Here is a 10,380-nt window from a genome sequence, read left to right as displayed (position 1 = left end):
TTAACCTGTATAAACAATATTTATTTCACTAAATTCCAAGCCATTATATTCCACTAACACGCTAATGGTCTAATTACCACATAAGGACCTCCACTTTAAAGTTCTATAGCCATTTAATACCTTTTGCTATTAGAACACGACTTTTGTACTTTATGCGTTTAGTCCTTTTTTATCAAATTAAGCATGCAAACGATAAAATTTCTTGACAAAATTTTTATACGGTAATACTGACATGCTGTGACCTTATAATAATAAAATAATTATTTCCACTTCGGATTTGAGGTCCTAAAACCACTGTTCTGATTTAACTGAAAACGGGTTGTTATAGGTAGTCATTTCCTTAACCTCCCCATTCCTCTCTAGGATGTCGCTTAATGTGATTCTTTCTGTAACTTTATGGGGAGACCACATTAGTAGCTCTTATCTCTCCCTCACTGTCCCTACCAGAGGCCTAATGCTCTACCTCAACAATCCTATTGACTTCCTTCCACTATCGACTGGCTAGAAAAATAAGTCCTTGCCCATCTTGCAAAATGGAGGGGAACTTAGGTGGGTTGAATCCAGGAGGGTCACCTATCTTGGTGAACTACGTCATGTGCAACTCCCTAATTTCCTAAAAGTCCATCCGCCAGTGGTGGGGTTCGTTTATACTGTAATAGCCCATTTTTGGGTAAAATCAGAATTGTGGTTTCAGGACCACAAATCTGAAGTATAAAAATTTATTTTATTAATTCTTTAAGGTTTATAGTCTGATTGAATGATTGTACCAAAATTTTGTTAAGTAATTTTATCGATAGAGCGTCCAATTTGACTAATAAGACTAAATTGCAATAGGTGCAAAACATGTGTTCTAGAAGATACAGGTGTCTAATTGCTATGAAATTTTAAATTGGAAGTCCTTAAATGGTAATTAGACCATTATACTCTAAGTTGGACAAAAATGGACATGGTAGGGTGAAATTTCAAAGCTTCACATTAATGGCATTTTGGTCATTTGGTTAATAAAGACAAAATAAAACAAATAAAAGATGTTCATCTTTCTAATTTCATCCCCCATAGTCAAATTTCAAGGGTCACCATAGCTAGGGTTTTGGCCAAGCTTCCAAACTCGATTGTAAGTCCATCTTTGTCCCGTTTTTAGTGATTTTTACATTTTTGTGAATGTTGTAACTTGATTTAGCTATTTCAAGGACTAATTTGAAAGAAATGTGACATTTAAAATTTTACCCATGTTGAAAATGTATGTGTTTTGATGTTTAATGGTAGAAAATCCATGTTGGGTGTTAGATAAACAACATTTAGTAGTGATTTTTTATGAAAATGTCAAATAAGGACCTATTTGTAAAAGTTGTAAAATGTGTGTAAAAATATGAATAAATGAAAAATGTGGGATGTTATGAGCAAGGAATAGGTTTGACTAGGCTTAGGTGTGATGAAATTAAATGAAAATCATTTTTACGAGCCTAGGGACTAAAATGTAAAATGTTAAAAGTTTAAGGGAAAAAATTTAATTTTTTCCATAGTGTGTTTTTGGGCTAAATTGAATAATGTGATGATTAAATAAGTTAAATTTGATATTATAATTCAAGAAAAACACAGTTCGAGTCTAGACTGGGGAAAGAACAAGGTTGTGGACTAAATCAAACTAATAGCCGTTTTTGTAATCGAGGTAAGTTTGTATGTTAAATAAGCTTTAATGTAATTTTATTTAAATGCTTTACGGATGATTGATTTTGTAGACGATTTTAAATTTACGGATGAGTTCGACTACTGTTCGACAAGCATGAAATTCCATTTGAACCTTAGGAATATATTAGGATACAAGTGACATGTCACGAGGGTTACCATGTGTTATGTGATTATGTGATCTAGGTACTGGTCTCGTACGTCCTATTGGTGGCTGAGTATACTGGCGTACGTTGCGGTTACTTGACAGCTTGTGTGAGCAGCACCGAGTAGTTACGTCTTGACTGACAACTTGTGTTAGCAGGCCCATTGATTAGCTCGAGAGCGAGCAATTATGCGATATGAGATTGAGGTAGCATTGGCTACATATGTGGTACTTAGTGTGCAAGATTCCCAAGTATCCAACATTATTATTCCGAGTGGTTCATGGGTATGTCAAAGATAAGAATGAGATGGTACAGGTATGTACTCGAAGCTTATGATTATAAATTCATGAAATGATGATTTAAAAGTAGGTTACAATGGAAGTGAATTATGATCATGAGATTATGGTAAATTATGTTACCTTATATTATATTACTTGCATGATTAACGTATGGCAAGGTTGCTTATTTCTTCATATGAGCTTACTAAGCTATATAGCTTACTCTGTTTTATTTTCAATGTTTTATAGTGTCACCAAGCTAGCTCAAGATTGGAGATTGTTGGAAGTCGCATCACACTATCAAATTGTCTTTAGCGATGATTTTAAAACATTTTGAGAGTATGGCATGTATAGAGACTTGGTCATTTTGTTATATGTATCATTTTGTTTGGCCAAATGTATTGGCTTATATTTTTTTTAAGGTTATTGGTATTTAGCCATGTAATTGGCTTATTTTGGCTAAAATAATTGTAAGCCAATTTATATAATTATATGTGTTAATGCCTTCTTGTTTTTGTGTTTTGTAATGGGTTACTATGTGTTTATTATGGTTAAATGACTTGCTATGAAATGGATGAGATTGGTCCTTTGGTGTGGTAGGAAATCTAAGTAGAGTTATGCATGATGAAAGTATTCATGTTGAAAATTGTGAATGTGAGTTTGGTATGAATTGAATTGGTAAATTATGCTGTAGTATATATGTTAAGTGTTGGTAATGAATAATATGATTACGCCTTGATTATGGATGTTTTGGTTGCTTAAACATACCATGGATTATGCCATTGAACTTGTGTGTGTAGGTGTAAATAAGGGTGACAAATGGCTTGGTAAATAGCCTTTATTTTGTCTACACGGGTAGACACACGGGCGTGTGTCTAGGCCGTGTGTGACACACGGTCTGCCCCATGGGCATGTGTTTTGGCTGTGTATCCCTTGCACCTTAAATTTGAGAAACAGAATGCTCAAAATTGAGCACACAGACGTGTGTCTCAGCCGTGTGAGGGACACGGCCTCAGGCACGGGCATGTGTCTCGACCGTGTGAAGTCTACACCTATTTTATGGAAATATAATTTATCACACGGCATGGAACATGGGTGTGTGACTTGGCTTTATGACATCAATTTTTTCATGCATTATAAATAGAGAGTTACATGGGTTAGGGACATGGGCGTGTGTGACCACACGACCTTCCCACACAGGCGTGTCCCAAGCCACACAGGCGTGTGACCCCTATTCATAACAAAAATTTTCTAAGTTTTGTAAAAATTTCCTAAGTGCTGAGTTTAGTCCCGAACCACTTCCAAAGTATGTTTCGAGCCTCATAGGCCCGTATTAGGAACTTTATGGTTGAATGCGAATGGTTTTAATTTGCATGAAAAATTTATGACTCAGAATTGTATGTTTGCTTGCTTTGTAAGTCCGGTAACGCCTCGTATCCTGTTCTGGTGTTGAATACGGGTAAGGGGTGTTACATATACTCTCCCTGTTTAGAAGGTTAAATTCAATCTCCCCCCAGTTCAAGGAAGAAATGGGTTGGTGGGAGTTATGCCCTATTGAAAAGGTTCACTTGCAAAATGGAGAGTTTCTAAGCCTTCAAGATTAACATTGTGGACACCTAATCTGACTTCCAAGTGTACCTTCCTCCACACCTTTTTCATCCACTCCCAGATCGACCCATCACAAGGGCCTTCCTTGTTTGGTTTCAAACTTGAAACCATTCCTACATTTTCTCAAAGGACTTAGCCAACAGAAGGCTTAAACGCTCATTCAACAAACTACTATATTTTACCTTTGTTGTATCTTTGTTTTAATAATATTTTCCTTTCTTCAACACTTGTAATTTTTAATCAATGTATCCAATTATCCTTGCTTTAAAATTTACCTTCTTTGTATTCCCCTCTGATTCATCTAGTTTTGTTTTCATCACTATCTGCCAATCTAGGTAAGTGCATCTGTAACAGCCCGTTTTTCAGTGGTGTTGAAAATGGTGGTTTCGGGACCACAATTCTAACCAATGAGTTAGTAAATTTTTATTTATTTAATATTTATAAGGTTCTTAAAGTGCCATATTAAAATTCTGTTAGGAATTTTTAATGTTTGGTTAATTAATAAAGAAAAAAAAGACTAAATTGTAAAAGTCACAAAAGTTAATCGTTATTAATTCATATGTGCCTAATGATTATAAAAGTATAAATTAAGGACTTTAATAAGTAATTAGACCTTATATATGTGAGCGGACGATTTAACATTGTATGTTCAAAAATTTTATTAATATTAAAGGTTAAAATGGTAATTAAGTATTTAAAATAACAAAAAAAAAACATAATGCTATTATCTTCTTCTTTAATTTTGTTTCTAAAATAAAAACATCCATGGTTGCAAAGGTTTGAGAATCGGCCGTGCTAATTTGAATGCATGTAAGTGAATTTCCTATATGTTTTTAGTGATTTTTGTGTTTTTGAGATCGTGTAACTTAATCTAACTAAATTGGGGACTAATTTATAAAACTATTAAATGTTTATAATTTTACGATTGATGAATTTGTGATGTTCTTGAATTTTTATGATAGATTATTAAGCTTGATAGTTAAATAGGACTATTTTGTAAAGTGATTTTTTTTTAATTTAAAAGTTTAAGAACTAAGTTGTTAAAATTGTAAAATAACATGTCATTCTTGTGATAAAGTAGTAAAATCGGGTTGTATAGGGACCCTATAGAATTCAACACAAGATTTTTTGGGCTAATTTGTGATAAATGAGAGAATTTCTATTTTAGGGAATAAATTGAATAAAAGGTGAAAGTTTAGGGTAAATTTGTAAAATGTCATTAAAGGGTTAATTGCATGAATTTAAGTGTTTTAATATGTCTAATTTGGTTAGTTTAATTAAACTATTACATTTAGGTCAAGAAGCGGACCGATCTATTGATAAACAGGGGAAAGAAAAAGCCATCGAGTAATCATCGTCACGTGTCGATAGCTATCGTGGTTTAGTAAGTTTGTATTACATTTATAATGTTTATAACAGTTTTACTCATTACGTGTTTAATTAAATGGAATTGAATGTTGTTATGATTTATTGGATGATTAATGAAATAGAAGTATATAGTTGAATATGAAATGTAGTGGAAAAGCAGGATAAGGCCGTGTGAACTTAGTGAATAGCTAGGACACAAATGTCATGTCATTAGGGCATAGTCGGCTTTGTGCTGGTGTTATATTAGTAGGCTCTATGCTGATGTTTTATTTAGCAGGTACTATGTACCGTTGATGGATACAATACTGATGGCCCTGAAGTCCTGTATGTATTGCGGATTCTCTGAAGCTTGTGTGAGCAGCATCGCGTATCAGTTAACGTCCTTATTTTAGCTCATATGGGTATTACCCTTATGTCTATTTGAAGTTGATTTATTATTGTTCTTGTAACACCCCTCACCTGTACCCGACGCTGAGATAGGGTTCGAGGCATTACCAGGACTTTACATTTGAAACGTACCAAATTGGGACACCAAGTTTTACTCAAATTTTAAACTTTTCATCCATGAACAACTCGTCCCTTATATAGGCCTTCTAGGCCTATAACATACCTAGAGGTAGTGCAGGACAAACTCGGGTACGTTCGATAAACCTTGGGCTCCTTAGGAAAATTTTCCTTATCATAAAGTGTTACACGCCCCTGTAGGTGGGCCGTGTAGACTCACACACCCGTGTGGCTTGGGGTACACCCATGCCCTTCAGCCGTGGGTAACACTAACTTATCAACACGGCCATGGCACACACCTGTGCTGCCTGCCCGTGGACGACACTGCCTTTTTAACAGGGCCATGGTGTACGCCTGTGTGGCTTACTCGTGTACAACTTTGAGCTAAAATTTTAAGTGCAGGGGACACACGGCCTAGACACACGCCCGTGTGTCTAACATGTGGACTCTAATAGGCCATTTTCCAAGCCTTTAGTCACCCCTTTCTACTACTTGTGCTAGTGGTTACTAAATTCAAAGTAAAACACAATTATACACCTGTAAATAATCTTGATTAAACTAGATGTATGGAAACCTCATATCATTGGTTTCATACATGATAGGTTATTTCCCATTTAGTGTTTATGGGTTCCCATGTCACTTTAATTCATCCGAAATTGGCTCGTTCATGTGACTCATTGCCAATTGGTAACGACCCATTACTTGTAAATAACACCATGCATAAATTCATAGGTCATAGCCTACTTCAATTAAGCCAATTTCCGTGGCGATATACAAAGAAATAAACATATTTTTACATGCGTTCATTTGGCAAATCAAATGACACATATAACAAAATACTTAAAAATACTATACATGCCATTGAACAAAACAAATGAAGTCTTTATACCAAAGCTTGTCTAGTTGATAGTGTGTTGACTCTCCAATCATATTCCAATCCTTTTGAGTCCTCGAGCTCTGTGAGATAAGGAAAAAAAGAGGGGTAAGCATTTACATGCTTAGTAAGATCGAATAACTGGAAATTAAACTTACCGATTAATTAGCGTACATCCATATTTAAATCATGAAATCATCAATTATGAAACGATTCCCTATCACATGCACTCAATCAATGAGCTAGTTACATAACAAAGCATCATGTAATTTATGTAGATGAGCTCATCATTCATCATCTTATTGACATACATCATATTAATCCCGTTGAGTTTCTAGGAAATCTTGATGGAATACCCATTATCTGTCAATTCTTACGAATGATCATTTCACATATATGCACTCCCGCGAACCTTACATCTCATGGCAGGATTACCAGTCCATGCTAAATCCCTTATAACGACAAACGCCCTTACTGAGCTCGGATCTAAATTACCAGTCCAGGCTAAATTCAGACCCTAATCGGATTACCTGTCCGGGCTAAATCCATAATGCACACATATTATTCGGGAGGCTTGATCATTCAAGGAACACCCGTCCGGGCTAGATCCTTTTCATACTTGAGATCACGGATTACCCGTCCGGGTTAAATCCTTACTGCAACACATGCAAGATCTCTTTACACATATCAATAAGGGTTTATCCATCGAATTCCCTTTATCAACCTCATCCGAGACATTTTTCACATGTTACCATCAAATATGCATTTCTATGATATTTCATGCTAATAATAAATGCAATCGTCATGCATTCATAAATTATTCAATTATGCATATTAGGGGTTTACTTTAAGTTATCCGAACTTACTTGGTATTCTTTTCGGAGTTGTGTTTCGGTTATTCCGAAACCTTGCGTTTACCTCGAACGACCTCCGGAATTTGTTCCTCTTGGTCTATAACAACAAAATTAACTCATTAATACTCTACATTATACATTTCAAGTTTAATATCTACCCTCGGTCTAAATGACCGTTTTGCCCCTAACCTTTCATATTTTTACGATTTAGTCCCTAGGCTCGTATAATGAAACACATGCACTTTCTATCTTACCCAAGCCTAGCTGAACACTTTTTCTTCTTATGGTAGCCCACATTTTCCATTATTTTCTCATTTCTACCATACATTTACATCTTTTGCAAAATAGTCCCTATAAAGGTTTTTCATTAAAATCAACTAGGAAAAGATGTTTAATACACATTCATCTTTCATATTCCTCCATAATCCATCAAAATACAAACAAATCATGCATGGGTAAATTTTTAAACATGAACCCTAGCATGAAATATGGGTAGAAATGGAGAGAGCAAGCTACCGGGATTTCAAAAATACAAAGAGCATGAAAAACGGGGCTTGGGAGCACTTACTATTGAGCTTGGAAAGCTTGAAAATCCTACCTATGGAAACCCTTGAATTTTTGGCCGGAAAAGGAAGAGAATGGGCTGATTTTGGTTCATTTTTTCCATTTTATTTCATTAAAATACTAAATGACCAAAATGCCCTTAAGCCCTTTCCTTAAAATTCCATCCATGCAAGCCATTTTTTGTCCAAAAACTTAGAATTTGGGAAAAGTGCTCTCCAAGACCTTCTAATTCATAACCCAAAGCAATTTCATACAAATTTCTTCTAGAATTCAAGTTTTTCAATTTATTCAATTTAGTCCTTAATTTCCAATTGAACACCTTACTCAAAGAATTTCTTCATGAAACTTTAAAACATGCATATAATCATATTCTAGGCCTCATAATAATCATAAAGTAAATATTTTGATGTCTGATTTGTGGTCCCGAAACCACCATTCCGAGTAGGCCCTATTTTAGGATGTTACAGTTCTTTGCAAAATAATTAACTAGTAAAGGGAAAATGGAATGAGATGTCATAATGATTTGTATATTAGTACTTGATCAATTGACATATTGTGTTTTGATGAAATGAACAATCCAGGTTTAGTTACTTTTGGTAGTTGGCATGATGAGATACAATAAAGGGATTATTAGTTTCATTATTAAGTACAATTTATACTTAAATTGACAGGTATGATATGTTTGATTTTACGAACTTACTAAGTTTATTTGAAATCGTACTTTATTTCGTTTTATTTATTTATAGATTGTTGAGCTTTTGCTGTCGACTGGAACACCATTGTAGATCACACTATCCAACAATTCATTCGGTAGTTATTTGTTAATTTTGGTTCAGTTATAAGTGGCATGTAAATAGGGTTTTGGTTATGTAAATTATAAAGAATTTTGTTACATTTGTGAACTTAAAATTATGATGTATGTATTGGTGTAATTTCTAGTTAGTAAATGCTTTGATCATGGTTGTGATGGTGGATGCATATAGTAATATCTAAATGCATTCAAATGGTTGTTTTGGTATGTTTAGGTTAATATGCTATTTGGAATGTTTGAAGCTTGAAGAATGGTCAAATTGGTTGTGTTAGGTTATGTATTTGGAATAAGGTATTTGAACATTTAAAGGTTTAGTTTATGGATAACCTTTGCTATTGGCTATCTAAAGTTTAAAGGATGTTTGAGTGAAACTAAATTATGTACATGTTTTTATTGAATGGTTGTTGTATATATAGGTTTTAATTGTTGTGTTAATGAGGCCATATTGATTAGGCACTTAGGTTGATTGTGAAATAGTATGTTTTGGCTTGTTTACGCACATTTTGGATAGGTTTGATTGTTGGTTTTTGCATAGCTTAGAGCCCAAGCATTTGAATGTGTATTGGCTTGATTTTGAAGGTAGTTTTAGGCACACACAGCCTATGACACAGGCTGCCACACTACCATGTGACCATATTTTTAAATTGTACACAGGTATGTCGAGTAGCCACACGGCATGGCCTATTTCACATGGCCTTGTGACCCTTGTTTATAAATTTTACTTAAATTTTTGTATAAGTTTCAATTAAACTCAGATTTGATCCTATTTTGTTTTAAATGTTTTGTAACCTCGATTTAGGTCCCAAATTGGCTGTAAAGCATGAAAATGAGTTTAAATGATTTGTTTGGTTGTTATTTAATAGAAATTATAAAAAAAATTCAATAATTGTTGTTCTAAGACTTTATAGCTTGGATTGCTGACTAGACCGGGTATAGGGTGTTACATTTAGTGGTATCAGAGCTATGATTTAGTCGATTCTAGGATTGAAAGTAGCATGTAATGAGTCTAAAAATACAAGCCACTTCTTAACCTATGATAGTTTGATGACTCCTAATCAAGTTGACTTGTTTCTTATAGATTAAAGATGTTAACTTATTCTAATCGTTCAGTTTCCAACGATGCTTAAAGTAACATTCCAACCATCGATCAAGGGCTACTTATATGTTTAATACGTATACAGGAGCTAATCCCACAGCTCAACAACCTTCACCCCCTCATACTCAAAGTCCTATACGACCAAATGTCCAAAGAATTTCTATTGATAAAGTCCAAAAGTGTGGAGCTGAAGGTTCCATGGTAAGGTGGATGATGATCCAGTCAGAGCTAAATACAAGTTAGAGCATACTTAGAGGGTTTTAGATAAGATGTTGTGTCCTTCAGATGACTGTTTGAGATGTGTTGTGTCGTTGCTAAAAGAGGAAGTTTTTTATTTGTGGATGACTCTGATCGCACGATTTTGTGTGATAAGTTTTAAATATTTATAATTAATCGTTCTTGAAATTAAATATTGTCGCGATGCAGGCAAGTGTACCTATCGAACAATAGTATAGTTTTAGTAAGACCGGATTGTCGAACCCAAAGGAACTAAAAGTACTAGTAATGACTGTCTTTTTATTATCTAGCTTAAGAATAAGGGGGTTTTGTGTTCACTAACTAATTATCTAGTCTAAGAATTCACAGAGAATG

Source organism: Gossypium arboreum, chromosome 12 (assembly GCF_025698485.1).
Source record: "Gossypium arboreum isolate Shixiya-1 chromosome 12, ASM2569848v2, whole genome shotgun sequence".
Lineage (NCBI taxonomy): Eukaryota > Viridiplantae > Streptophyta > Magnoliopsida > Malvales > Malvaceae > Gossypium > Gossypium arboreum.
Note: the sequence above shows the minus strand (reverse complement) of the source record.